This window comes from Choloepus didactylus, chromosome 6, assembly GCF_015220235.1.
Source record: "Choloepus didactylus isolate mChoDid1 chromosome 6, mChoDid1.pri, whole genome shotgun sequence".
NCBI classification, from domain to species: domain Eukaryota; kingdom Metazoa; phylum Chordata; class Mammalia; order Pilosa; family Megalonychidae; genus Choloepus; species Choloepus didactylus.
This window is the reverse complement of record NC_051312.1, coordinates 88,951,833-88,977,514: the sequence shown is the minus strand read 5'-3', so window position 1 is coordinate 88,977,514 and position 25,682 is coordinate 88,951,833. Positions and strand designations below refer to the sequence as shown.

At 38.0% G+C, this 25,682-nt stretch overlaps 1 protein-coding gene and 1 pseudogene across 1 annotated transcript in view; both read right to left on the bottom strand.

Moving 5' to 3' along the window:
- RNF169 (ring finger protein 169) overlaps positions 1-25,682 on the bottom strand; it is a 139,075-nt gene that overhangs the window by 9,091 nt on the left and 104,302 nt on the right. The window lies entirely within an intron of this gene.
- LOC119537996 lies at positions 1,695-2,944 on the bottom strand (annotated as a pseudogene).

The window sequence follows — 25,682 nt, the reverse complement described above, 5'->3', positions numbered from 1 at the left end:
TGTATTATGTTCCCCTGAAGTCATATTTGTTAATGTAGTCTTGTGGGGGGCAGAGTTATTAATCTTTTTGATTACGGTGTGACCTCTTGATTGAATGTTTCTGTGGAGATTTGACCCCACCCATTCAGGGTGGGTCTTAATTAAATCACTGGAGTCCCATAAGAGTGCTCACAGACAGAAGGGGGGGAGAGCAGCTGAGAGGGAAATTTTGGTGAGCAGCTGAGAGAGGCTTTTGAAGAGATGCTTGGGTGCTGATGATTGGAGATGTTTGGAGGTGCTAGCCCAGAGTTTGCTCTGGAGAAGCTAAGAGAGGACCCCAACACTTAGATGCACAGGAGCTAAAGAGGCTAAGAGAGACAAGCCCAGAGACATTTTGGAGAACACCATTTTGAAATGCAACCTGAGAGCAAAGGAACAGCAGATGCCAGTCACGTGCCTTTCCAGCTGACAGGTGTTCTGAAAGCCATTGGCTGTTTTTCAGTGATGTTATCAACAAGAGGTTGTTGATGCCTTAGTTTGGACACTTTTATGATCTTAGGACTGTAAACTTGTAACCAAATAAACCCCCTTTATAAAAGTCCATTTCTGGTATTTTGCACAATGGCAGCATTAGCAAACCAGAACAATAAGAACTTCATAATTTTCAATAAAAAAAGCAGTTTCCTGATAGCTGCCTTGGAAGGAAATAAACTCCATTCCATTAGAGGTCAAAAGATTTTAAATCAACTGACTTAAATATGCTCAACTGCTTCCTCCAGTTTCTATTCATTTCTTTTATCCCTTTGTATATGGCATATGTTATAGCTTCTTTGCATCCCTAATGCTTTTTTTTGAAAACTGGACACTCTGAATATTACCATGTGGCAACTCTGGAAATCAGATACTCTCCCCTTCCCAGGGTTTCTGGTTGCCACTTGTTGTAGCTGCTGTTGTTTCTTTGTTTAGTAACTTTTCCAAACAACTTTTGTAAAGTCTGAATTCTTTGTTGTGTTTAGCCACTGAAATTTCTGTTCTATCAGCTTAGTGGTTAGTGATTTGACAGAGATTTCCTTAAAAGTCAAGATTCAGGTGTTTTTTTTTTTTTTTCTTGATTAAGCATTCACATTTGCTGTAAACTTTTGATTAATTCCAGAGCTCCAATAAAAGTTTATTCTGATGGTTTCTGCCAATTTATTCACTGTTTTTGAAGAGGGACAGTATTTTAGAGTTCTCCTCAACATTTTATCTGACATCACCAGGCAAAGTATCTCTCTCTTTTTTTTTAAGGTTCATTTTTTGGAAATACGTTCAAGGAGACACAGGGAGCTACCTAGAAGTAACAAAAATAATCTTTTTATAATTACATTTAAGATTTTTTTTCTCTAAAGTTGTAGATTTGTTGGATGTAAAAGTTAAAAATCTTCACCAAATGGTATGAAATAAAATGGGTAAGATTAAGTTTACTTTAACAATCAATTTTAGCATGTTTTTAATCTCGTAAACTCTTGAAGTTTGGGTACTCAAAAACACTTGAGAAATTATGTATTATAAAGGAAAGTAATTAGAACCTCAATATTATCTCAAACTTACACAGTATGATACATTATAAATGTAAGGCTTTGAACAGAATAGTGTAAAGACTTGAGACCTCATAATCTTGATCAAAACAAAAACATAAAGGCATTCCACAAAATTTAATTTTAAAAGAATGACAATCACTTTTTATGAAAAAGTGATTACCCCTGCCATAATCTTGGGTAATTGCATTAGCAATAACTCATACATCATCTCTGGAAATTCAATGCTCAGGACTGGATATATATATTCAGGCAGTAGAGATGAAGCTGTATGACAGATCATGGAAGTTACCAAGAAGTTTTTGCAAGTTGATAGAAATGCTATAAGCTAGAGATAACTCCTTTTTGCCTCAAACCAATTGCCCTGATAAACTCCCAAATGTAGTTTAGTCTCATCTCTTCAAACTGTTTTGACTTCTTAGTCCTTTCAAAGAAACTGTATTAAGAAGTAGCAATACTTTTATACAGAAGAACTGTTCTTGGGTAACTTGAAGCTTGACAAACTCCTGGAATTTGCCACACGTTAAGGCATAATGAATAGAATGCTGACTCTTATATCCGCTGTTCATTTGGTATTAGATCAGGTGCAAAATACAGCATCTGTCCACTGACATGTTTATACCATCTCCATCCTAGTCCAAACACCAATAAGTTCATCTAAGAATAATAGATGAGAGTTATCATAGTCATCAATATGTAACTTTTGAAAACCTGGCAGTGATTTAGACCACTTGACTACTGAAAGAAGTTGCCTCTTGAATTAAGACTCTTCAGCAAAGAACTGGGAGATCAGGTTTTCTGTTGTCATGTTCTGCATAGATCACATCTGGTTCAACACTCATTAACAGGATGATCAGTGAGGAAATCAACTGTTTTACTTTATTTGGTGAAAAAGTGATTCTATGGCTTACAGCTTGGCTTTCATTTCGGAGTCCTACTGGCTGTGGGAGAACAACAGCATCTCATGCTCTCATAACTCTGACTTGATTGAACTTTATAAACTTTTCACCTCCAAGGATGTAACAGCTGACAATATTTTCTAAGATGACATACTAGGCGGTTTTTTCTGCAGATTCTGTCGACAATGAAGTCATTTCTTCCAGCACACAAATAGTTATGCTGTGGATTATAGTTTTTATTATAATAAAAAGATAAAAAGTAAGAAGCTGCCAAAAATAGAGACGCATAGGGCAAGATATGGGAGGGTCTCAAATACAAGCTTCCATGTTCTCTCTCTCCATGTGGAGTCAGAATGCATAACTCTCCTGACACAGTGTGATGGTTAGGTTCATGTGTCATCTTGGCCAGGTGATGGTGCCCAGGCGTCTGTTAAGCAAGCACTGGCCTAACCATTACTGTAAGGACATTTGTGGCTGGTTAATAAACCAGATGACTGGTTTATTAAATCATCAGTCAATTGACTGCATCTGTAGCTGACTGCATCAACAAAGGGCATGTCTTCTGCAATGAGAGAATTCAGTCAGCTGAACTGAATTCAGTTGAAGACTTTTACAGAAGAGAGAACTCTTACTTCTTTTTCAGCTAGCCAGCCTCTCCTGGGGAGTTCATCAAAGACCTTTCTCAGGGTTGCCAGCTCACTGCCTGCCCTACAGAATTTGGATTCATGCATCCCCACAGTTACATGAGGCACTCTTACAAAATCTCATATTTACAGATATCTCCTGTTGGTTCTGCTTCCTAGAGAACCCTAAGTAATACACACAGTAATGTCATTATCAATCATGGAAGCTCCGGAAAGTTATCTCTTAAGATACAATGATATATATTTGAACTATAGGGCAAGAAAGGGGTTTTAGTACCATGGCACTGCTGCTAAGAACCCAGAATTTACTTCTAGGGATATGAGGAATAAATTCTAACACTGAGAGTCACTATTATCAGTAATGAGAAAATATTGCATAAACCATAAATATAGTACACGGATATTACTATCACTATTATTATAATATTTGGCCAGGCTAACAGGCTTCAAAATGCTGAGAACCTTCCAGAGCAGTGAACTAGTGTTCCTAGGTTTGAAAGAGCTCAAATATTATCTTGACTAAAAAATGGAAGTGATTACTCCTCCCTACTTTGTGCACATCCATTAGCACATCCCCATGCCTTAATACACTGGTACATAATGGATATATTCAATAAATTTCTGATAAAAATTTTTTAATGAACAGAAATGCCTCTCTCCCTTAAGAAAAGGGAAAAATTAACATTTATTAGGAATTTGTCAGCCTTTGTGCCAGGTGCCTTAAATATATTGTATTTCATATAATCCACGTAGAAACTCTGTGAAACAGTTATCATCATCCCCACTTTACAGAGAACTAAGGTAAGAGATCTTTCCAAAGTCAAATGGCTAAAGCCAATATTTAGACCTATATATCTATAAGTCTAAGGCTTGTGCTTTCTCTACCACAGCACACTGATCTAACATTCTACTGTGATCTGCCTCAGAGTGGACAAAATACATTTAGGGAAGCTCTCTCTATCCAAACATATAATGGACTCTTAATAAGGAAAAAGCAATATTGTCTGAAAGGCAACTGGTTTAAAATTTCCACTGCCAAGAGACCAGATGGTTTCTGGTATGTCTAGTTAAGCTAAAAATACCCACAACCACAATGAGTCTAACTTACAAAGAAAGAAAAGCAGGGACAGCAAGTACAAACATGCAACTAGAGAGCTAGAAGAATTACTGCTTACAGAACTCTGTTTAAAGGGTTTCAGATGGTAAAACATGGCATAAAACATTGGACAACTCATGTTCTCAATTGTTCTTGCTTGCTTGTCAACTTCTCTGATTCATATACACCACATAAGTTATTTTTTAATTTATTTTTAAAATTGTGATAACATACAAATACTATGAAATTTGCCATTTTAACCATTTTCATATGTATAATTTAGTGGCATTAATTACATTTACAATATTGTGCTACCCTTACCACCATCTATTATCAAAACTTTTTTAGTCACTCAAACCCTATACTCACTGAGCAGTCACTTCCTATTTTTCCCCTTTTCCCAACCTCTAACCTATTTTCTGTCTCTATGAATTTGCTTATTCTAGATATTTCCTGTAAGTGCAATAATACAGCATTTGTCCTTTTGCGTCTGGCTTATTTCACTTAGCGTAATGTTTCAAGGTTCATCCATATTGTAGCATGTATCAGAACTTCATTATTTTTTAAATGGTTGAATAATATTCCTCTGTGTGCATAGGGGTTAAGGGGATGCGTGTGTGTGTGTCTGTGTCTGTATGTAACTCATTTTGTTTATCCATTCATCTGTCGATGGACACTTGTGTTGTTCCCACCTTCTGGCTATTGTGAATAATGTCGTTATGAGCATTGGTGTGCAAATATCTGTTTGAATCCCTGCTTTCCATTCTTTAGGGTATATACCTAGGAATGGAATTACCAGGTCATATGAAATCTGTGTTTTAACTTTTTTTTACACATTTAATCTTAGTTTTCTAATAGATTACATTTATATTAATATTCCAGACTTTAAGGGATTAATAATTGACAATTCAAAATATGAAGAATATCTCTTGTAAAAGGATCTGCTAATTACTAGAAGTGTCCTCAAACAAACATCAGTAAGAAAGGTGGGGTAAAAACATGAAGAAAGCAACATATTCAAAATTAGGAAAAATGCCAGATTTGAACTCACAGGGTAGTTGGTTGTAATAATATATTGAAAAGATTTCAGTTAAAATTTAATTCTTTATTCTTAAACTAAAAATAAAATGTAGAATACCTCCTGAAGGTAATGTGGGTCGGTCCGTTACTTTCCAACACTTATAAGCAACTTTGGCAGGCAATGTGTGAGGTTGAAGGGGAGTGTGAAACTCCACTTATTTGATCATTAAATAAATTAACTGATCATCTGACCTCCAAAGAAAAGACACAGTATAAAGTTGACAATTTATCTCAAAATATGAATAAAGATACTAATCAATTACAATTTACATTTCTCATCAGACAATATTGTATAATTGATTTACATTGAATGTCAGAATCAACACTAATTCTGGATACCTGCATCGGTCAAAACATTCTCTTGAAGTAAAGGATAAATGGATTTCATACTACTGTAACAGAAAACATCTAATGAGATCTTATAAAATACTTTAAAAAGTCCCATATAAATTTTGTGAAAGCTGAACTTTTACAAAACGTTCGGTCAGCCTACATTCAAACGTAGATTTTGGCACAAGATCTAGTTGGATGCTGATTTCATCTTTAATGCACAGTTAACATAAATAATTTCTAATGCAAAACTAACATGTCTTATGTTTTAACTTTTTAAGGAACCATCGAACTGTCTTCCACAGAGGCTGCACCATTTTACATTCCTACCAGCAACACAGGAGGGTTACATTGTCTCTTGGCAACATTTGTTATTTTCTGTTTTTTTGTGTGGTTTTTTTTGTTTTATAATAGTCATTACAGTGGATGTGAAGTAGTATCTCATTGATATGCATTTCCCTTTCCCTCCCATTCTTAAAATTTTATTTTGAAATAATTTCAAGCTTACAGGACAGGTGCAAAAATAATACAAAACCCATACAGAGAACTCCAACATGTCCCCCACCCAGATACCCAGATCCACCAACTTGTAATTTTTTGCCACATTTGCCAGATCAATCTATCATATATCCATCTATCTATCCAACCATCCACTCACCCATTTATCTACCTATTTATCTACTTTATAAACACTGAGAGTAGGTTATATACATCATGTTCTTTGAATGCTTAATATTTCCATGTACAGTTCCTGAGAACAAAGATATTCACTTATGTAACTACCGTTAAGTACAGTTATGAAGTTCAAGAAATTAAAAAACTTACAGTCTATAGTCTCATTTTTTTCATATGTCCCAGTAACATCCATTTGGGCTTTTTCTCCTCCATTATTGGTTCCAGTACAGAATCACATATTGCATTTAATTGTTATTGTCTCTTTAGTTGCTCTTTTTTTAACATATAGACAACATAAATTTTCCCGTCTCAACCACACTCGAGCATACATTTCAATGGAATTAATCACACTCACAATGTTGCACTATACTATTCTCACCATCATCTATTACCAGAACTTTCCCACCATGCCAAACAGAAACCCTGAACCCATTATGCATTAACTCCTCATTCCCACTCTCTCCCACCCCTGGTAGCCTGTACTTTACCTCTGTCTCCATATATTTTCATATTATAATTATTTCATGTAAAGTGCAATCATACATTATCTGTCCCTTTTGTCTGACTTACTTCACTCACCATGTTTCAAGATTCATCCATGTAGTGGCAGGTATCAGAACTATTCTTTTCAAGGCTGAATAATACTCCATCATATGTATATACCACATTTTGCTTATGGGCATTTGGGTTGCTTGAATCGTTTGGCTACTTTGGATAACGAATGCTGCTGTGAACACTAGCGTACAAATATCTATTAGAGTCCCTCCTTTCAATTCTTTTGGGTATATACCTAGAAGTAGGACTGATGGGTCATATGGTAGTTCTACGTTTTACTTTTTGAGGAACCACCAAACTGTTTACCACAGCAGCTGCACCATTTCACATTCCTACCAACAATGTACGAAGGTTCCTATTTCTCCTCATCCTTGGCAGCACTTATTATTTTCCATTTTTTTTTAATAATAGCCATTCTAGTGGGTATAAGGTGGTACCTTACTATGGTTTTTATTTACATTTCCCTAATAGCTAATGATATTGATCACCTTTTCCTGTGCTTATTGGCAATTTGCATATCTTCTTGGGAGACATGTCTATTCAAGTCTGTTTCAGTTTGCTAAAGCTGCCAAAACATAATATATCAGAAATGAGTTGGCTTTTAACAATGGGGTTTCATTAATTTACAATTTACAGTTCTTAGATGGTAAAAATATCCAACTCAAGGCATCAACAGGATGATACCTGCACTCTCAAGATCAAGCTGCCAGCATCTGGGGCTCCTCCTACCTGGCAAGGCACATGGCGATGTCTGCTGATCCTTCTCTCCCAGGTTTAAATGCTTCCAGCTTCTGGCTTCAGCGGCTTCATCTCTCAGCGTCTGTCAACGTGTCTCTCAGCTTCTTTTGGGCTTCTCTGAGCTCTCTGGGCTTTTTCTGTGTGTTCTTTATCCTCTTATAAAGGACTCCAGTAAGGAGGATCAAGACTCACCTTAAATGGGGTCGGTCACATCTCAATTGAAATCAAAAGGTCCTACCCACAATAGGTCTGCACCCACAGGAATGGATTAAAAGAACATGGTCTTTTCTGGACTCCTTCAAACTACCACAAAGTCCTTTGCTCATTTTTATTAGATTGTTTAGCTTTTTGTTGTTAACTTGTAGCAGTTCTTTATATAATTCTGGATATTAAACCCTCATTAGATATATGGTTTCCAAATATTTTTTCCCATTCTGTAGGTTGTCTTTTTACTTTCTTGAAAATGCCCTTTGATGCACTAAAGTTTGAAATTTTAATGAAGTCCAATTTATCTATTTTTTCTTTGGATCATGCTTTGGCATTATATCTAAGAATCAATTAACAAATCCAAGGGCCTGAAAATTTACCCTTATGTTTTCTTATAAGAGTTTTAGGCTTTTAAGGTGTTTGGTTCATTTTGAGTTAATTTTTGAATATGGTGTGGGTAAGTGTCCAATTTCATCCTTTCACATGTGGATTTCCATGCAATCAACTGACCACAGCTGTGTATGTTTATTTCTGTACTCTCAATTGTGTTCCATTGGTCTACATATATGTCTATATATGTCTATCCTTATTGCAGCAAAATACTGTTTTAATCACTGTAGCTTTGTAGTAAGCTTCGAAATAGGAAATGTGCATCCTCCAACTTCGTTCTGCTTTCTCAAGTTGGTTTTGGTTATTGGGGCCCTTATCATTCCATGTGAATTTGATGACTGGGTTTTCCAATTCTGCAAGAAAGGCTCTCAGAATTTTGATCGGAACATGATGAATCTGTAAATTGCCTTGGTTGTATTGACGTCTTAACAATATTAAGTCTTCTACTCCATAAACCCAGGATGCCTTTCCATTTATTTATGTCTTCTTTAATTTCTTTCGGCAATGTTTTACAGCGTTCAGTGTACAACTCTTTTGCATCCCTGGTTAAATTTATTCCTAAATATTTTATTCTTTGTGATACTATTGTAAATAGAATAGCTTTCTTGATTTCCTTTTCAGAATTTCCATTGCTGGTGTATAGAAACAGAACTGATTTACTACATGTTGATCCTGTACCCTGCAACGTTGCTGAATTTGTTTATTACTTCCAGTTGCTCTCTGTGGATTCTTTGGGATTTTCTATATATAGGATCATGTGCTCTATAAATAGAGATAGTTTTACTTCTTCCTTTCTTCCTTTTTTATTTATTTTTCTTGCCTAATTGTTCTGGCCAGAACTTCCAGTACAATGTTGAATAACAGTAGTGAAAGCAAGTAGGCATCCTTGTCTTGTTCCTGATCTTAGGGGGAAGGCTTTCAGTCTTTCACTATTGAGTATGATGTTAGCTTTGGGTTTTTCATATATGACCTTTATCATGTTGAATAAATTCCCTTCTATTTCTTGTCTTCTAAGTGCTGTTGTTAAGAATAGGCACTAAATTTTGTCAAATGCATTTTCTGCATCAATTGAAATGAAAAAGTGGTTCTATTCTTTTGTTCTATTAATGTGGTGTATTACATTGATTGATTGTCTTATGTTGAACCATCCACCTTGGTATGGTAGAGCTGAGTCCCACTAGGAAACTAAAGGCTGGAGAAGACCCTCTCCCCAACCGTAACTTGAAAGACCACTTCCCCTCCCACACAGATAACACACTTGGGTAAAACCAGCAGCTTTTTGTGTCTAGGAGCAGCTGCCATGCACCCAGAAATGGGTAATATTTTGCTACAATTCTTCCCTTGTATATTTATGATCTGGACTAACTGTCCACCTGGTCTATACTAGTATTTTTTTAAGTGTACAATCAACACATTTAGTATATTCATAGAATTCTGTAACCATCACCACAAACAATTTTAGATCATTTTCATATAAAAAAGAAACCTCTATCCTTTAGCTACCATCCCCAAACCTAATAAACCAATGATCTACTTTCTGTTTCTCTATATTTGCCTATTCTGGAAATACACTAGTAGTCTTTTGCTGATGGAAAGAAACATTTTTTTTCCATAGCTCTATATTCCAAAGAGTCTAGTACAATGCAAAAGGACATGAGTCTTCTCAAACAGCAGGGTAACTGAACAGCTTCTCACCCACCTCTGTAACAACTTTGTATCTTTTAGAACAAGATAGGATATATATATTTTTAAATAAATAGAAGGATGGTAGACAAGCAAAGGGCCCACTGTGCTCTGACAATGGTTTGGTAGAAAGAGCATAGATTTGGAGTCAAAAGACCTGGGTTCCAATTCCAACTCTGTCACTCTACTGAGTTGAAGATTCTTAACTAAGTTACTTAATCCCTTTGAACTGCAATTTCCTCAGCTGTAAAATGGAAATAGTATTACAAATCTTGCAAGATTAGTGTGAGGATTAAATGAAACGTATATAAAGCACCATGGTGGCAGTATACCCCAGTAAGCACTGGGAAAATGCTAGTTCCCCTGAATGCTACCCCTCACCATCCTGCTAGGCCTTTCTGAAAACTACCAGGATATCTCCACTTCTAAAATGATAGAGATATTCTGACACATCTAAAACCTGTCACTCTCCATAAGCAAGTGTGTGTGTGCACACACGCACATACACAACACATGACCTGCCCCAAGCCATCATCAAGTCTTGCAGTTTCTTTTAACTCATACTACCTCATCTTTCTCTCATAGTCTTTCTTCCCTCCTTGTCACTTGGTCACTTTAGATTTTTATAGAACGTTCTAACTGCTCCCACATCATCTTCAATCCATCAAAACTGTTTTTAGCCACCTCTAGACATTTTGATTTTACAGCTGGAAAAGATCTTAAGAAATCATCCAGTAAAACTCCTTGCCTAGCAAGAAGGTAGGGCACAATAACCTGCATTTTACATAGGTGTAACATATAGGAGGTCAACTGATTTTACTCAAGGTTACACCACTATTTCTTCCCTAAAATCTCCAGGCTAGCCTCCCCACCTCCCACCTCTCCGGCTTTGGCTCCTTTAATCAATCGTACAGCTAATCCTGAAAGATCAAATCACTTATGTGTCTGGTTTCCATTACCTGAAAGCGTCTGTGTTTTCATTTGTTCATTTTAAGGAAGCGGAACCAAGTCCGGATATTTTAATTCACTGCAACACTAGGCATTCCTTTCATATTGCTAAGACTATCAGCCAATCTGTCTACTTCTCTCCCGCATAAACACACCTTATAAGAAGCATAGCCCCTTCAAGTCTCTTTTGATGTGCCCCACTCTGTACCACAAACCCAGGCTTAAAGTATTTGGACATAAGAAAACAGAATGATGTACCTAAGGCTCAATTTCTAATATCTTTTTAAAGAGAATCTATAAAAATATTATAAGCTATTGCTAATGAATTATAAAGCTAAATGCAACTTTACAGTATACTTCCCTTATTGATCCTATGGAATCTAACCTAAAAAAAAAAAACAGCCACCAGCCTGCCTCTTCCTCTACAGCTCCAGTTCCCTCCTAGAGGCCCTATATTGCAAGTTTGACAATCAGTTCTGACAAAGTGCCAGTTTAACCCACCCATAGGCACAAGATTCATCTTATGCAAGCATTCTGCAAATGTTTATTGAGCCCCTACTATGTGCCTGGTACTGTACTAAGTACTGTAAATACAATGGTAAGCAAGATGCCTCTGCCTTCAAAGAGTTCACAGTTTTGGGGGGAAGATGGGCAAGGTAGCACAGAGAACTCTAAGGAGTTTATGGGGTATAGCAGAAAGAGCAGTGAACTAAAAGCAAAGTGTGGTAGGTTGAATTACGTATCCTGATGAACACATGCTCCTAAACTTAATCCACATCCCTGTGGGTGTGAACCCACTATAAACAGGATTATCTTGATGATGTTATTTTTAGTTAAGGTGTGGCCTAACTGAATGAGGGTGGGTCTTAATCCGGATTATAAAGAGAATCCAGAAGTCACTGAAGCAAGAAAGGAGAAGACATCCCCAGGTAACATGAAGCAAGAGAAACAAGCCAAGGAACCAAGAACATTGTTGGCAACCAGTAACAGAATGCTACAGTCTTCGGGAAGAAATCAAACCTTGCCAATATCTTTATTTTGGACTTCAAACCTCACAACTACAAATCAATAGATTCCTATTGTTTAAAACAACCCATTGTGCGGTATTTGTGATAGCAGCTCTGGAAAATGAAGATGCCTAGAAATCTCAGTTCTAACTCAGGTTCCTACTATTCTAGCATTCTAAGATTTGGCAAGCCATGTTCCCTTGCCAAGCTTTAGTTTCCCCATCCATTAAGCAGAACGTTTGGAGAAGATAATAGTTAAGGTCCTTTTCAGACTCTAAGAGTCCATATTCTGAAAGATGACAATAAAATAGCAGCAGCAACAGCAATAGTCACCGAAGGCTTATCATGTACCAGAAATTGTATAATTTATCTAAGATACAATTTTTTTACTGAATGGCAGTGCTGGCATTACTGCATTAGTTGTTGTTGCTCTTTTTTTACTGGAAAGGGAATGGATGGTTTGATTGTATTTCTTTTATAGTTCTTGATTGTATTTCATTTATAGTTATGCCCTATTTCCCAAAAGAATTTGAAGTGACTTACAGTAAAAATATATAAAGACTGAGCCTTAATAGAGAATAAAGACTAAATAAATGTAGGAAGGGTATAGAAAGATTTTTTTAACATTATGGGCCAAGTTGGAGAGGCATGGTATTTGAATTAAGAACTTTGTTCTAAGCTTCCTGACAGCCATAGCAAAGAGGAAAATGCAACTAGACATGTAGCTCTTAGAGAGAAGAAAATATACCAGCTCAACAACAGATAGTTTTTCAGGCTGTTTTAAGAAGAATTTGCCACCAGGTTTTTGCTTCATTCTGGATGACTTGTGGAAGCAGAAGGAGGAATGAGGGAAAATAAATTATTAATTTTAAAAACTAGTTTTTCAGAAATTGAAAATAAAAGTTCAACTTTACAATTACACATCCAACTTATGTTTAAGTTAATTCTTTTCAATTAACATATATTTTATGGTTAATGTAGAAATGACCTTAAGAGAACTGTTTATCTGCATATTTAGACAAAGTTTCATTTTCAAAGAGCTGTAGAATTTCATTAATATGGTTGCAAAGCCCTCTTTACTTTGAATTTTCCAACTGAAGATAGGCTGAGCTATTGATAAGACTCACACCCAGAATCTACTGATGCATTCCTTCCAAAATAACCATCCTATCACTTATGCCTACACATGCTAACCTCCATACTTTGAGTCTTAAGGAAGAAAAGTTTATAAGGTAGATAAGTAAAACAAATAGCAGATTCAATTGACTAAAACACAGTTGTAAAAACTTTAACAGTTACATAGGGACTCTCCTTAGGAAAAGAATTCACAGACAAGAAAATCTATTCTGCTGTTGTTTCTTAGGTAGTTGTTCTGGTTTGCTAATGCTGCCGGAATGCAAAACACCAGAGATCGACTGGCTTTTATAAAAGGGGGTTTATTTGTTACACAGTTACAGTCTTAAGGCCATAAAGTGTCCAAGGTAACACATCAGCAATCGAGTACCTTCACTGGAGGATGGCCAATGGTGTCCAGAAAACCTCTGTTAGCTGGGAAGGCACGTGGCTGGCGTCTGCTCCAAAGTTCTGGTTTCAAAATGGCTTTTTTCCAGGACATTCCTCTCTAGGCTGCAGTTCCTCAAAAATGTCACTCTTAGTTGCACCTGGCATATTTGTCCTCTCTCAGCTTCTCCAGAGCAAGAGTCTGCTTTCAACAGCCATCTTCAAACTGTTTCTCATCTATAGCTCCTGTGCTTTCAAAGTGTCCCTCTTGGCTGTAGCTCCTCTTCAAAGTGCCATTCTCAGCTGCACTGAGTTCCTTTTGTTTGTCAGCTCATTTATATGGCTCCACTTATCAAGGCCCACCCTAAATGGGTGGGGCCACACCTCCATGGAAATTATCTCATCAGAGTTATCACCTACAGTTGGGTGGGGTGCATTTCCATGCAAACAACCTAATCCAAACATTCCAACTTAATCTCCACTAATATGTCTGCCCCACAAGATTGCATCAAAGAATCTGGCTTCTTCTGGGGGATATAATACACTCAAACCAGCACATTCCACCCCCTGGACCCCAGAAAAACATATTCTTTCCAAATACAAAATACATCCATCCCATCACAATATCACAGAAACTTAAATCATTTCAGTAACAATAGGTAAGTACAAGATCCCATCAAAATCACTTATAGGCGTGGTCAGTCCTAAGGCCTAATTCTTCTTTAGCTGTGGATCTGTGAACTTAGAACAAGTTATGTGCTTCCAATATACAAAGGAGGGACATTCATAGGATAAACATTCCCATTGCCATAAGGAGAAACTGAAAAGAAAACAGGGTTCACAGGATGAAAACAGTTCCTAAAACCTGCAGGACAAACTCCATTAGATCTCAAAGTCTGAGAGTCATTTACAGAATGACGTTGCATCCTTGGGGCTTGAGAGAGCGAGAGTCTAACCCTTCCTAAGGGCCTTTTCGGCAGCCCTTTCCTCTCCCAATGCTAGGGTGAGTTCTCCAACATATCCACACATTGGGGAGACCACCTTCTTGGCCCCACCCTCCTCAAACATCGGGGCAGCACCCAGAATCTCTTCCATCTCCAGGGCACATGCTCAACCGCTTCAGAACAGTGTGGTGGCAGCCAGGCTCTCCTCAATTCCCTGGGAATGTGCTCCACCCTTTTCGGGGCTTCGGATGGCAGAACATTTCCTGAACATCGAGGCAGAAGGACCGCCCTCGACCTCCAGGGCAAACTCACCCTTTCCATGCATTTGGGCTGCTCCACTCTCCCAGCCTGAGACCTCTTGACTCCAGACTTCAACCTCCATGGCTCTGTCTTTGAAGAAATTTTTCCTTCAAATTCTTCCTTGTCTGTCTCCCCCAGTCCAGACCGGCAACAGCTCTGTCTATGAAGATCTTGCAAAAATTGTTGGCTTCACACAGGGGTCAAAGCCATCCGACAACATCACTTTCCACAAATCCTTTCTGCTTAATTCCTTTTCCAATCTTGGCTTGTACTGAAATGGCAGCGGGTTCCGTGTTTGGTTATATCCTCCCATTGGGCTGTAGCTTCTGAGATTCCACCCTCTGGAAGCCTGTAATTTTCCAAGCCATCAGTTTCTGGTTTCTTTGAACCCAAGAGTTCAGTTCTAAGTTTATCTCTCTCTGCTCACATTTTACTATAAGCTGCAAGGAGAAGCCAGGGTACATCCTCCACACATAGTCTGGAGATCTCCTCAGCTAAGTATTCCAGGTTGTCGCTTTCAAATTCTTCCTTCCATCTGACACCAGGACTCAATTTTGCCAAATTCTGTGCCACTTTAAAACAAGGATTGCTTTTCTTCCAGTTCGCAACAACACATTCATCATTTCTGTTCAAGGCCTCGTCAGAGGTATCTTTAGAGTCCATATTTCCACAGTCTCTTCAAAGCAGTTTAGGCCTTTTCTATCAAGCTCCTCACAGTTCTTCCAGAATCTTCCCCTTATCCATTTAAAAAGCCGTTCTAACATGTTTGGTATTTGCAAACCCAGCAGCACCAGCACCCCAATTCTGGTACCAAAATCTGTTCTAGTTTTCTAATGCTGCTGGAATGCAAAACACCAGAGATGGATTGGCTTTTATAAAAGGGGGGTTATTTGGTTACACAGTTACAGTCTTAAGGCCATAAAGTGTCCAAGGTAACAATCAGCAATCGGGTACCTTCACTGGAGGATGGCCAATGGTGTCCGGAAAACCTCTGTTAGCTGGGAAGGCACGTGGCTGGCATCCACTCCAAAGTTCTGGTTTCAAAATGTCTTTCTTCCAGGATGTTCCTCTCTAGGGTGCAGTTCCTCAAAAATGTCACACTCTTAGTCACACTTGGGGTATTTGTCCTCTCTTAGCTTCTCTAGAGCAAGAGTCTGCTTTCAACAGCCATCTTCAAACCCTCTCTCATCTGCAGCTCCTGTGCTTTCTTCAAAATGTCATTCTTGGCTGTAGCTCCTCTTCAGAATGTCACTCTCAGCTGCACTGACTTTCTTCTGTTTGTCAGCTCATTTATATGGCTCCACTCATCAAGGCCCACCCTGAATGGGTGGGGCCACGCCTCCATGGAAACATCTCATCAAGAGTTATCACCTACAGTTGGGTGGGGCGCATTTCCATGCAAACAACCTAATCTAAACATTCCAACTTAATCTCCACTAATATGTCTGCCCCACAAGATTGCATCAAAGAATACAGCTTTTTCTGGGGGACATATACATTCAAACCAGCACAGTAGTAAAAATGCATTTTTAATATACAAAAACTATGAACAATGCCAATTCTTTTTTTAATATATACGTGTGTTACATTTCATTGCTGGCACTAACAATTCCATATTGTTTTCCTAAATATAATTTGGATCTGAAACTTTTTATTTTCTTATCTAAGGAAAAAAGCATGTTGACTAATAAGAGATGCAATTTACTTTATTACCATAATAGATTTTCCAACTTAACGTTTCCATGACATCAGTAAATTATTTCATACAAAGATAACACTACCAACTAACTCTAATTGCTTGTTTTAACAACTGCCTTAATAATTGAACTCAGTCTACACCTTGAATATTTGAAAAATAATGAAGCCCTAAATCCAGAAATGTGCAATACTGATCAGAAATATTTTTTAATGGTAAAATCTTAAGAGAACTATTTTCCTATAAATTAGTCCCACCAAGGCTCAGTGATATAGGTTAAGGGAAAGGATAGGCAAAGGAACAGGAAAAGAAAATATATTACAGATGTTCCAGAGCCACACTTAATCACAAGCACACCCTTCCCTACAAGCTTTACATTTTGCCCTTTTGCCCTTTAAATTTTCTAAGTTCATTGTTAGGTATTTCTAAGTAATGGCATAATTAACCTGGAATCCTTTTAAAAGAATGAATTAAAAGGGTAGAGAGACTGTAATTTACCTGTTCACTTTTTACTCCAACTGATTGGGACAATTTACCCTTGGTATCATATTTGGATTTTAATATAAACTTTTTTTTTCCCAAATCATTTCAAATGATGAGACATTAATTAACTAATCACAGATTGCCTTAAGAAACATTTATTGACTTCAGGGAGCATTTACCAAGATTTGATTGGAATGAGTAATCTGATCTTTTTTCCTTTTCAGTATATCCCTCTTCATACTTATAAACATTAAGAGATGCCTGCTATAAACAGAAAAAATCCATATATGCACAATCAGCAGCTGACAATTCTTGGTCAAGCAATCGAATTATTTTTTTTTAAATCTTCATTTTATTGAGATATATTCACATACCATGCAGTCATACAAAACAAATCATACATTCGATTGTTCACAGTACCATTACATAGTTGTACATTCATCACCTAAATGAATCCCTGACACCTTCATTAGCACACACACAAAAATAACAAGAATCATAATTAAAGTGAAAAAGAGCAATTAAAGTGAAAAAGAACACTGGGTACCTTTGTCTGTTTGTTTCTTTGTTTGTTTCCTTCCCCTATTTTTCTACTCATCCATCCATAAACTAGACAAAGGGGAGTGTGGTCCTTATGGCTTTCCCAATCCCATTGTCACCCCTCATAAGCTACATTTTTATACAATTGTCTTCGAGATTCATGGGTTCTGGGTTGTAGTTTCACAGTTTCAGGTATCTACCACCAGCTTTTCTTTAGAACCTAAAAAGGGTTGTCTAAATTGTGCATAAGAGCGCCCACCAGAGTGACCTCTCGGCTCCTTTTGGAATCTCTCTGTCAATGAAGCTTATTTCATTTCCTTTCACATCCCCCTTTTGGTCAAGAAGATGTTCTCCATCCCACGATGCCGGGTCTATATTCCTCCCCGGGAGTCATATTCCATGTTGCCAGGAGATTCACTCCCTTGGGTGTCTGATCCCACGTAGAGGGGTGGGCAGTGATTTCACCTTTCAAGTTGGCTTGGGTAGAGAGAAAGGGCCACATCTGAGCAACAAATTAGGCACAATTATAGGGAGGCCTAGCCTCTCCTTTGCAGCAACAGTCTTCCCAAGGGTAAATCCTGTGGTAGAGGGCTCAGCCCATCAAACCACCAGTCCACTATCTGTGGTCATGTTACCAATCATTGAGGTGGGGTAGGCCAATATCCCTGCATTCTCCACAGGCTCCTCAAGGGGGCCCTACATATTTTTTTCCTTGTTTTTTTGAACTTTTTTTTTTTTTAAATCAACTGGATGAAAAATAAAAAAATAAAAAAAATAATTTTAAAAAAATACAATACAAGAACATTTCCAAGAGACCATAACAAAGGAGTAAGAAAAAGACAACTAACCTAAGATAACTACTTCCAACATGTTCCTACTCTACCCCAAGAAAGTCACCTAATATAGCAACATTTCTGTGAACTTGTTCCTACTATACCCATGAGAAATTAACAGACCATAGTCATTTCTGGGCATACCCAGAACGTTAAATTTATCCATGATAGCTTATCTGCTCTTCTTGGATTATTGTTCCCCCTTCCTTAATTGCTCTCTATTGCTAGTTCCCCTGCATTCTACATTATAAACCATTTGTTTCACATTTTTCAAAGTTCACATTAGTAGTAGGATATAATATTTCTCTTTTTGTGCCTGGCTTATTTCGCTCAGCATTATGTCTTCAAGGTTCATCCATGTTGTCATATGTTTCACAACATCGTTCCTTCTTACTGCCGTGTAGTAGTCCATCATGTATATATACCACATTTTATTTCTCCACTCATCTGTTGAAGGACATTTGGGTTGTTTCCATCTCTTGGCAATTGTGAATAATGCTGCTATGAACATTGGCGTGCAGGTATCTGTTCATGTCACTGCTTTCAGATCTTCCGGGTATATACCGAGAAGTGCAATCGCTGGATCGAACGGTAACTCTATATCTAGTTTTCTAAGGAACTGCCAGACTGACTTCTAGAGTGGCTGAACCATTATACAGTCCCACCAACAATGAATAAGAGTTCCAATTTCTCCACATCCCCTCCAGCATTTGTAGTTTCCTGTTTGTTTAATGGCAGCCATTCTAATCGGTGTGAGATGGTATCTCATTGTGGTCTTAATTTGCATCTCTCTAATAGCTAGTGAAGCTGAACATTTTTTCATGTGTTTCTTGGCCATCTGTATTTCCTCTTCAGAGAGCTGTCTTTTCATACCTTTTGCCCATTTTATAATTGGGCTGTCTGTACTATTGTTATTGAGTTGTAGGATTTCTTTATATATGCAAGATATCAGTCTGTCAGATACATGGTTTCCAAAAATTTTTTCCCATTGAGCTGGCTGCCTCTTTACCTTTTTGAGAAATTCCTTTGAGGTACAGAAACTTCTAAGCTTGAGGAGTTCCCATTTATCTATTTTTTCTTTTGTTGCTTGTGCTTTGGGTGTAAAGTCTAGGAAGTGGCCGCCTAATACAAGGTCTTGAAGATGCTTTCCTACATTATCTTCTAGGAGTTTTATGGTACTTTCTTTTATATTGAGATCTTTGGTCCATTTTGAGTTCATTTTTGTGTAGGGTGTGAGGTAGGGGTCCTCTTTCATTCTTTTGGAAATGGATATCCAACTCTCCCAGCCCCATTTGTTGAAAAGACCATTAAGACCCAGTTCAGTGACTTTGGGGGCCTTATCAAATATCAGTCGGCCATAGATCTGGGGGTCTATCTCCGAATTCTTAATTTGATTCCATTGATCTATATGTCTATCTTTGTCCCAGTACCATGCTGTTTTGACAACTGTGGCTTTATAATAAGCTTCAAAGTCAGGGAGTATAAGTCCTCCCACTTCATTTTTCTTTTTTAGAGTGTCTTTAGCAATTCGAGGCATCTTCCCTTTCCAAATAAATTTGATAACTAGCTTTTCCAAGTCTGCAAAGTAGGTTGTTGGAATTTTGATTACGATTGCATTGAATCTGTAGATAAGTTTGGGCAGAGTTGACATCTTAATGACATTTAGCCTTCCTATCCATGAATATGGAATATTTTTCCATCTTTTAAGGTCCCCTTCTATTTCTTTTAGTAGAGTTATGTAGTTTTCTTTGTATAGGTCTTTTACATCTTTGCTTAAGTGTACTCCTAGGTACTTGATTTTTTTAGTTGCTATTGAAAATGGTATCTTTTTCTTGAGTTTCTCTTCAGTTTGTTCATTTCTAGGATATAGAAACATTACTGACTTATGTGCGTTAATCTTGTATCCCACTACTTTGCTAAATTTGTTAGCTCTAGTAGCTGTATCGTCGATTTCTCAGGGTTTTCCAGATATAAGATCATATCATCTACAAACAATGACAGTTTTACTTCTTCTTTTCCAATTTGGATGCCTTTTATTTCTTTGTCTTGCCGGATTGCCCTGGCTAGCACTTCCAGCACAATGTTGAATAACAGTGGTGATAGCGGGCATCCTTGTCTTGTTCCTGATCTTAGAGGGAAGGCTTTCAGTCTCTCACCATTGAGTACTATGCTGGCTGTGGGTTTTTCATATATGCTCTTTATCATGTTGAGGAAGTTTCCTTCAATTCCTACCTTTTGAAGTGTTTTTATCAAAAAGGGATGTTGGATTTTGTCAAATACTCTATTGAGATGATCAATTGATTTTTCCCTTTTGACTTGTTAATGTGTTGTAATACATTGATTGATTTTCTTATGTTGAACCATCCTTGCATGCCTGGAATGAACCCCACTTGGTCATGGTGTATGATTTTTTTAATGTGTCTTTGGATTCGATTTGCAAGTATTTTGTTGAGGATTTTTGCATCTATATTCATTAGGGAGATTGGCCGGTAGTTTTCCTTTTTCGTAGCATCTTTGCCTGGTTTTCGTATTAAATTGATGTCAGCTTCATAAAATGAGTTAGGTAGTGTTCCATTTTCTTCAATGTTTTGAAAGAGTTTGAATAAGATTGGTGTCAGTTCTTTCTGGATAGTTTGGTAGAATTCCCCTGTGAAGCCATCTGGCCCTGGGCATTTATTTGTGGGAAGATTTTTGATGACTGATTGGATCTCTTTGCTTGTGATGGGTTGGTTGACGTCCTCTATTTCTTCTCTGGTCAGTCTAGGTTGTTCATATGTTTCCAGGAAATTGTCCATTTCCACCACATTATCCAGTTTGTTGCCATACAGTTGTTCATAGTATGCTCTTATAATTTTTTTAATTTCTTCAGAATCTGCAGTTATGTCACCTTTTTCATTCATTATTTTATTTATATGGGTCTTCTCTCTTTTTGATTTTGTCAGTCTAGCTAGGGGCTTGTCAATCTTGTTCATCTTCTCAAAGAACCAACTTTTGGTGATATTTATCCTCTCTATTGTTTTTTTGTTCTCTATGTCATTTATTTCTGCTTTAATTCTTGTTATTTCCTTTCTTCTACTTGGTTTAGGATTAGTTTGCTGTTCATTTTCTAGCTTCTTCAGTTGATCCATTAGTTCTTTGATTTTGGCTCTTTCTTCCTTTTTAATATATGCGTTTAGTGCTATAAATTTCCCTCTCAGTACCACTTTTGCTGCATCCCATAGGTTTTGGTATGTTGTGTTCTCATTATCATTCGTCTCTATATATTTAGCAATTTCTCTTGCTATTTCTTCGTTAACCCACTGATTGTTTAGGAGTGTGTTGTTTAACCTCCAGGTATTTGTGAATTTTCTAAGTCTCTGATGGTTACTGACTTCTAATTGTATTCCATTGTGGTCAGAGAATGTGCTTTGAATAATTTCAATCTTTTTAAATTTATTGAGGCTTGTTTTATGTCCCAGCATATGATCTATTCTGGAGAAAGTTCCGTGAGCACTAGAGAAGTATGTGTATCCTGGTGATTTGGGATGTAATGTTCTACATATGTCTGTTAAATCTAATTCATTTATCAGATTGTTTAGGTTTTCAGTTTTCTTATTGGTCTTCTGTCTGGTTGATCTATCTATAGGAGACAGTGATGTGTTGAAGTCTCCCACAATTATTGTGGAAACATCAATTGCTTCCTTTACTTTTGCCAGTGTTTCTCTCACGTATTTTGTGGCACCTTGATTGGGTGCATAAACATTTAGGATTGTTATTTCTTCTTGTTGAATTGCCCCTTTTATTAGTATGTAGTGGTCTTCTTTGTCTCTCAAAACATCCCTGCATTTAAAGTCTATTTTATCTGAGATTAATATTGCTACACCTGCTTTCTTTTGGCTGTAGCTTGCATGAAATATTTTTTTCCATCCTTTCACTTTCAATTTCTTTGTGTCCCTGTGTCTACGATGAGTCTCTTGTATGCAATATATTAATGGTTCATTTTTTTTAATCCATTCTGCGAATCTATTATCTTTTAATTGGGGAGTTTAATCCATTTACATTCAACGTTATAACTGTGAAGGCATTTCTTGAATCAGCCATCTTATCCTTTGGTTTATGTTTGTCATATATATTTTTCCCCTCTCTCTATTAATATCCTTTAATGTACCCATACTGAATCTCTTTAGTACTGAACCTTTCTCCAAGTCTCTCTGTCCTTTCTTTGTTTCTCTGTCTGTAGGGCTCCCTTTAGTATCTCCAGTAGGGCAGGTCTTTTGTTAGCAAATTCTCTCAGCATTTGTTTGTCTGTGAAAATTTTAAGCTCTCCCTCAAATTTGAAGGGGAGCTTTGCTGGATAAAGTATTCTTGTTTGGAAATTTTTCTCACTCAGAATTTTAAATGTATCGTGCCACTGCCTTCTTGCCTCCATGGTGGCTGCTGAGTAGTCACTACTTAGTCTTATGCTGTTTCCTTTGTATGTGGTGAATTGCTTTTCTCTTGCTGCTTTCAGAACTTGCTCCTTCTCTTCCGTGTTTGACAGTGTCATCAGAATATGTCTCGGAGTGGGTTATTTGGATTTATTCTATTTGGAGTTCGCTGGGCATTTATGATTTGTGTATTTATGGTGTTTGGAAGGTTTGGGAAGTTTTCCCCAACAATTTTTTTGAATACTCTTCCTAGACTTTTACCCTTTTCTTCCCCTTCTGGAACACCAATGAGTGTTATATTAGGACGTTTCATATTATCTATCATATCCCTTTGGTCCGTTTCGATTTTTTCGATTTTTTTCCCCATTCTTTCTTTTGTGCTTTCATTTTCCATTCTGTCATCTTCCAGGTCACTGATTCATTGTTCAACTTCCTCTAGTCTTGTACTATGAGTGTCCAGAATCTTTTTAATTTGGTCAGCAGTTTCTTTAATTTACATAAGATCATCTATTTTTTTTTATTTAGTCTTGCAATGTCTTCTTTATGCTCTTCTAGGGTCTTCTTGATATACTTTGTATCCCATAGTATGGTCTCATTGTTCATCTTTAGTTCTTTGAGTAGCTGCTCTAGGTGCTGTGTCTCTTCTGATCTTTTGATTTGGGTGCTTGGGCTTGGGTTATCCATATCGTCTGGTTTTTTCATATGCTTGATAATTTTCTGTTGTTTTTGGCCTCTTGGCATTTGCTGAACTTGATAGGGTTCTTTTAGGATTTGTAGATCAATTGAAGTCCTTATCTCTAATTTATCAGATCTACAGCTTCGTGGAGTACACTTTCTCTAACTAACCAGCAGGTGGCGTCCACAAGCCACCTGTTCTCCACAAGCCAGTTCTCCCCTCCTTTGCCTTTGTGTTGAGTGGGGGAGTGAGTCTTGTGGGGCCCAATTGGTGTACCAAGCTTGCGTGTGTAGTTGGTGTTGCCTGCCCTGTATATGGGGCGTGTGTCTGGGCGATCAGGGATGGGGGGGTGGCTCTAACAATCAAATCTCCCTGATGTTCCTGGAGTTTTAAAGCTGCTGCAATAGTCTAATCCTTCAGTTCAGTCCTGCCACAGTTTGTCTCTGCCACTGACCCACAAGTCCTTGGTATTGGTGTATGGCTCCTGAGACTTGCGAGTGGGTCCCTCTTCCAGGCCGTGCACCCCCTGGTCCTCTGTTGAGGGATGACTGTGCTATGTCACAGGTGAGTGCCGTCCCCCCAGGGTGGTTCTGCGCTGCTGGGCTGTGTAGGGAGGCTCCCAGTCTGCTGAAATGATGGCTGAATGGGGCTTTGTTAATTCACACTGCTCCACCTTCCCAACTCTGGGACAACCAGCTGAGGGTGCAGGGAAGGCTAATGTCCACGCCCAGTTTTGTGGTGTGTGCCTGTTATCTGAAGCACTTCCGTCACACTGGGTTGTCTGAGGCAGCTCTGGGCTATGGGGCTGGCGACGGGCAGGAGTGTTTCCTGTCCACCAGGATGATGGCTGTGAGCGGACACCCCCCTTTTCTTGGGAAGTTGTGGTGTTTAGTGAATTTTCTCAGCCACTGGATTACTGCCTTTTGTCTCAGAGCTCTCTTAGTTCTGCTCTTGTCTTGACCTGCCCACATTGCAAGTCTTTGAGGCTTTCTGTATTGGGCTTCTTAGAGTAATTGTTTTAGAAACAGAAAAAAAAAAAGATTAAAAAAAAAAAAAAAAAAAAAGCCCTCCTCGCAGATCTAATGGGCTATTGAAATGCTAAGAGACAAAGCAATTAGGGCCATTCAGGAAAGATCCAGGGGGCAGAGAGATCAGTTTTTCTTCAGGATTTGCATATGAGCCTCAGGGCCTGAGCTCTGCCCTTCCCCTTTCTATGTTCACCAGAACTCCAAAAATCCTCTGCTTTCATTTTGGAGTTTTTCTTGCTGTTTTTTTGCTATGCCTATCTCCTCTCTGCTGGGCTGGCTGCTCTCAGATTCTCTGGTGTCTGGTCTCAGTCTATCTATGGTTGGAGTTTGGATCAGTAGAATGAGTTTCCGATAAGAGCTGCCACTGCAGTTATCCCTTCTCCTTCCCAGCGCTGAAGGCCCCTCCTCTCACGGGACTGAGCCTGGCAGGGAGGGGCGCGGGTCCCCTGGCCGCAAAAACTTACAGATTTCACTGATCTCAGCAGTTCAACATGTTCATGAGTGTTGTATGAAGTATGCCCAAAGTCAAATTGCTCTGTGGTGCCCAGTCCACGCAGTTCCTGGCTTTCTACCTACTTTCCTGGAGGAGTAACTAAAACATACAGCTCACCAATCCGCCATCTTGCCCTGCCGAATTATTTTTAACTTTAGATGATATCTATAGTTCAAGTTCATACATACACAACAAGAGTCCCATCTTCATCATAAATGGAAAGTACACTGGCTTACATCTTACTGAATTAAGTTTAAGTGGCTATGATACAACAGACATTCAACAAATGACAAATGAGTGAATAAATATTCCAAGAAGGGACCTTTCTGGGAGAAGGAGCTACCATTACCTAGAGAAGGGGACGCTTTTAAAAGTAAAAGAGGTTTAGTGAATTTTACTCTCAGAAATAACAGAGGAAAACCAGACTGCTCCAAAAGAACATATACAAAAGGGATTCAGAAATAAAAGCTATATTCAGGGTCACAACAGTAAGCACTTTATAAAATTCTTAAATTTTCATAGCTTCTTTTTGTCATATTTATTAGTGACAAGTAGTAAAAGCCTTAAGATAAAAGGAGACTGGTGTGTGTCCATAGAGGCAGCAAGAAAGAGAGATCTATTTTAACATAATGCCGGTGGGAAGAAAGAGAGGAGTCCTAGGGAGAAGAGTGGACAATGCCAGCTTTAAAGGAAAAAAGACAGCAAAATGGGGTAAAGAGTATTTCTTTTGATCTCTATATTAAAACAGAACATGGCACATAGCAGCTATTTTCAAAATGTCTGTTGAATAAATGAATGATTCCTTCCTTCCTTCCATCCAACTAACCATCCATCCATCTCTCCATCAACTGACATTCATCCATTCCTCCCTCTCATCCTCCCTGGAGCCTGCAAAGTCTAAAGATGAAGAGACCCCATGACAAGATTCTTAAAAACTTTTCAGTTTGCCCTCTTGAAACCTACTAAGATAAAATT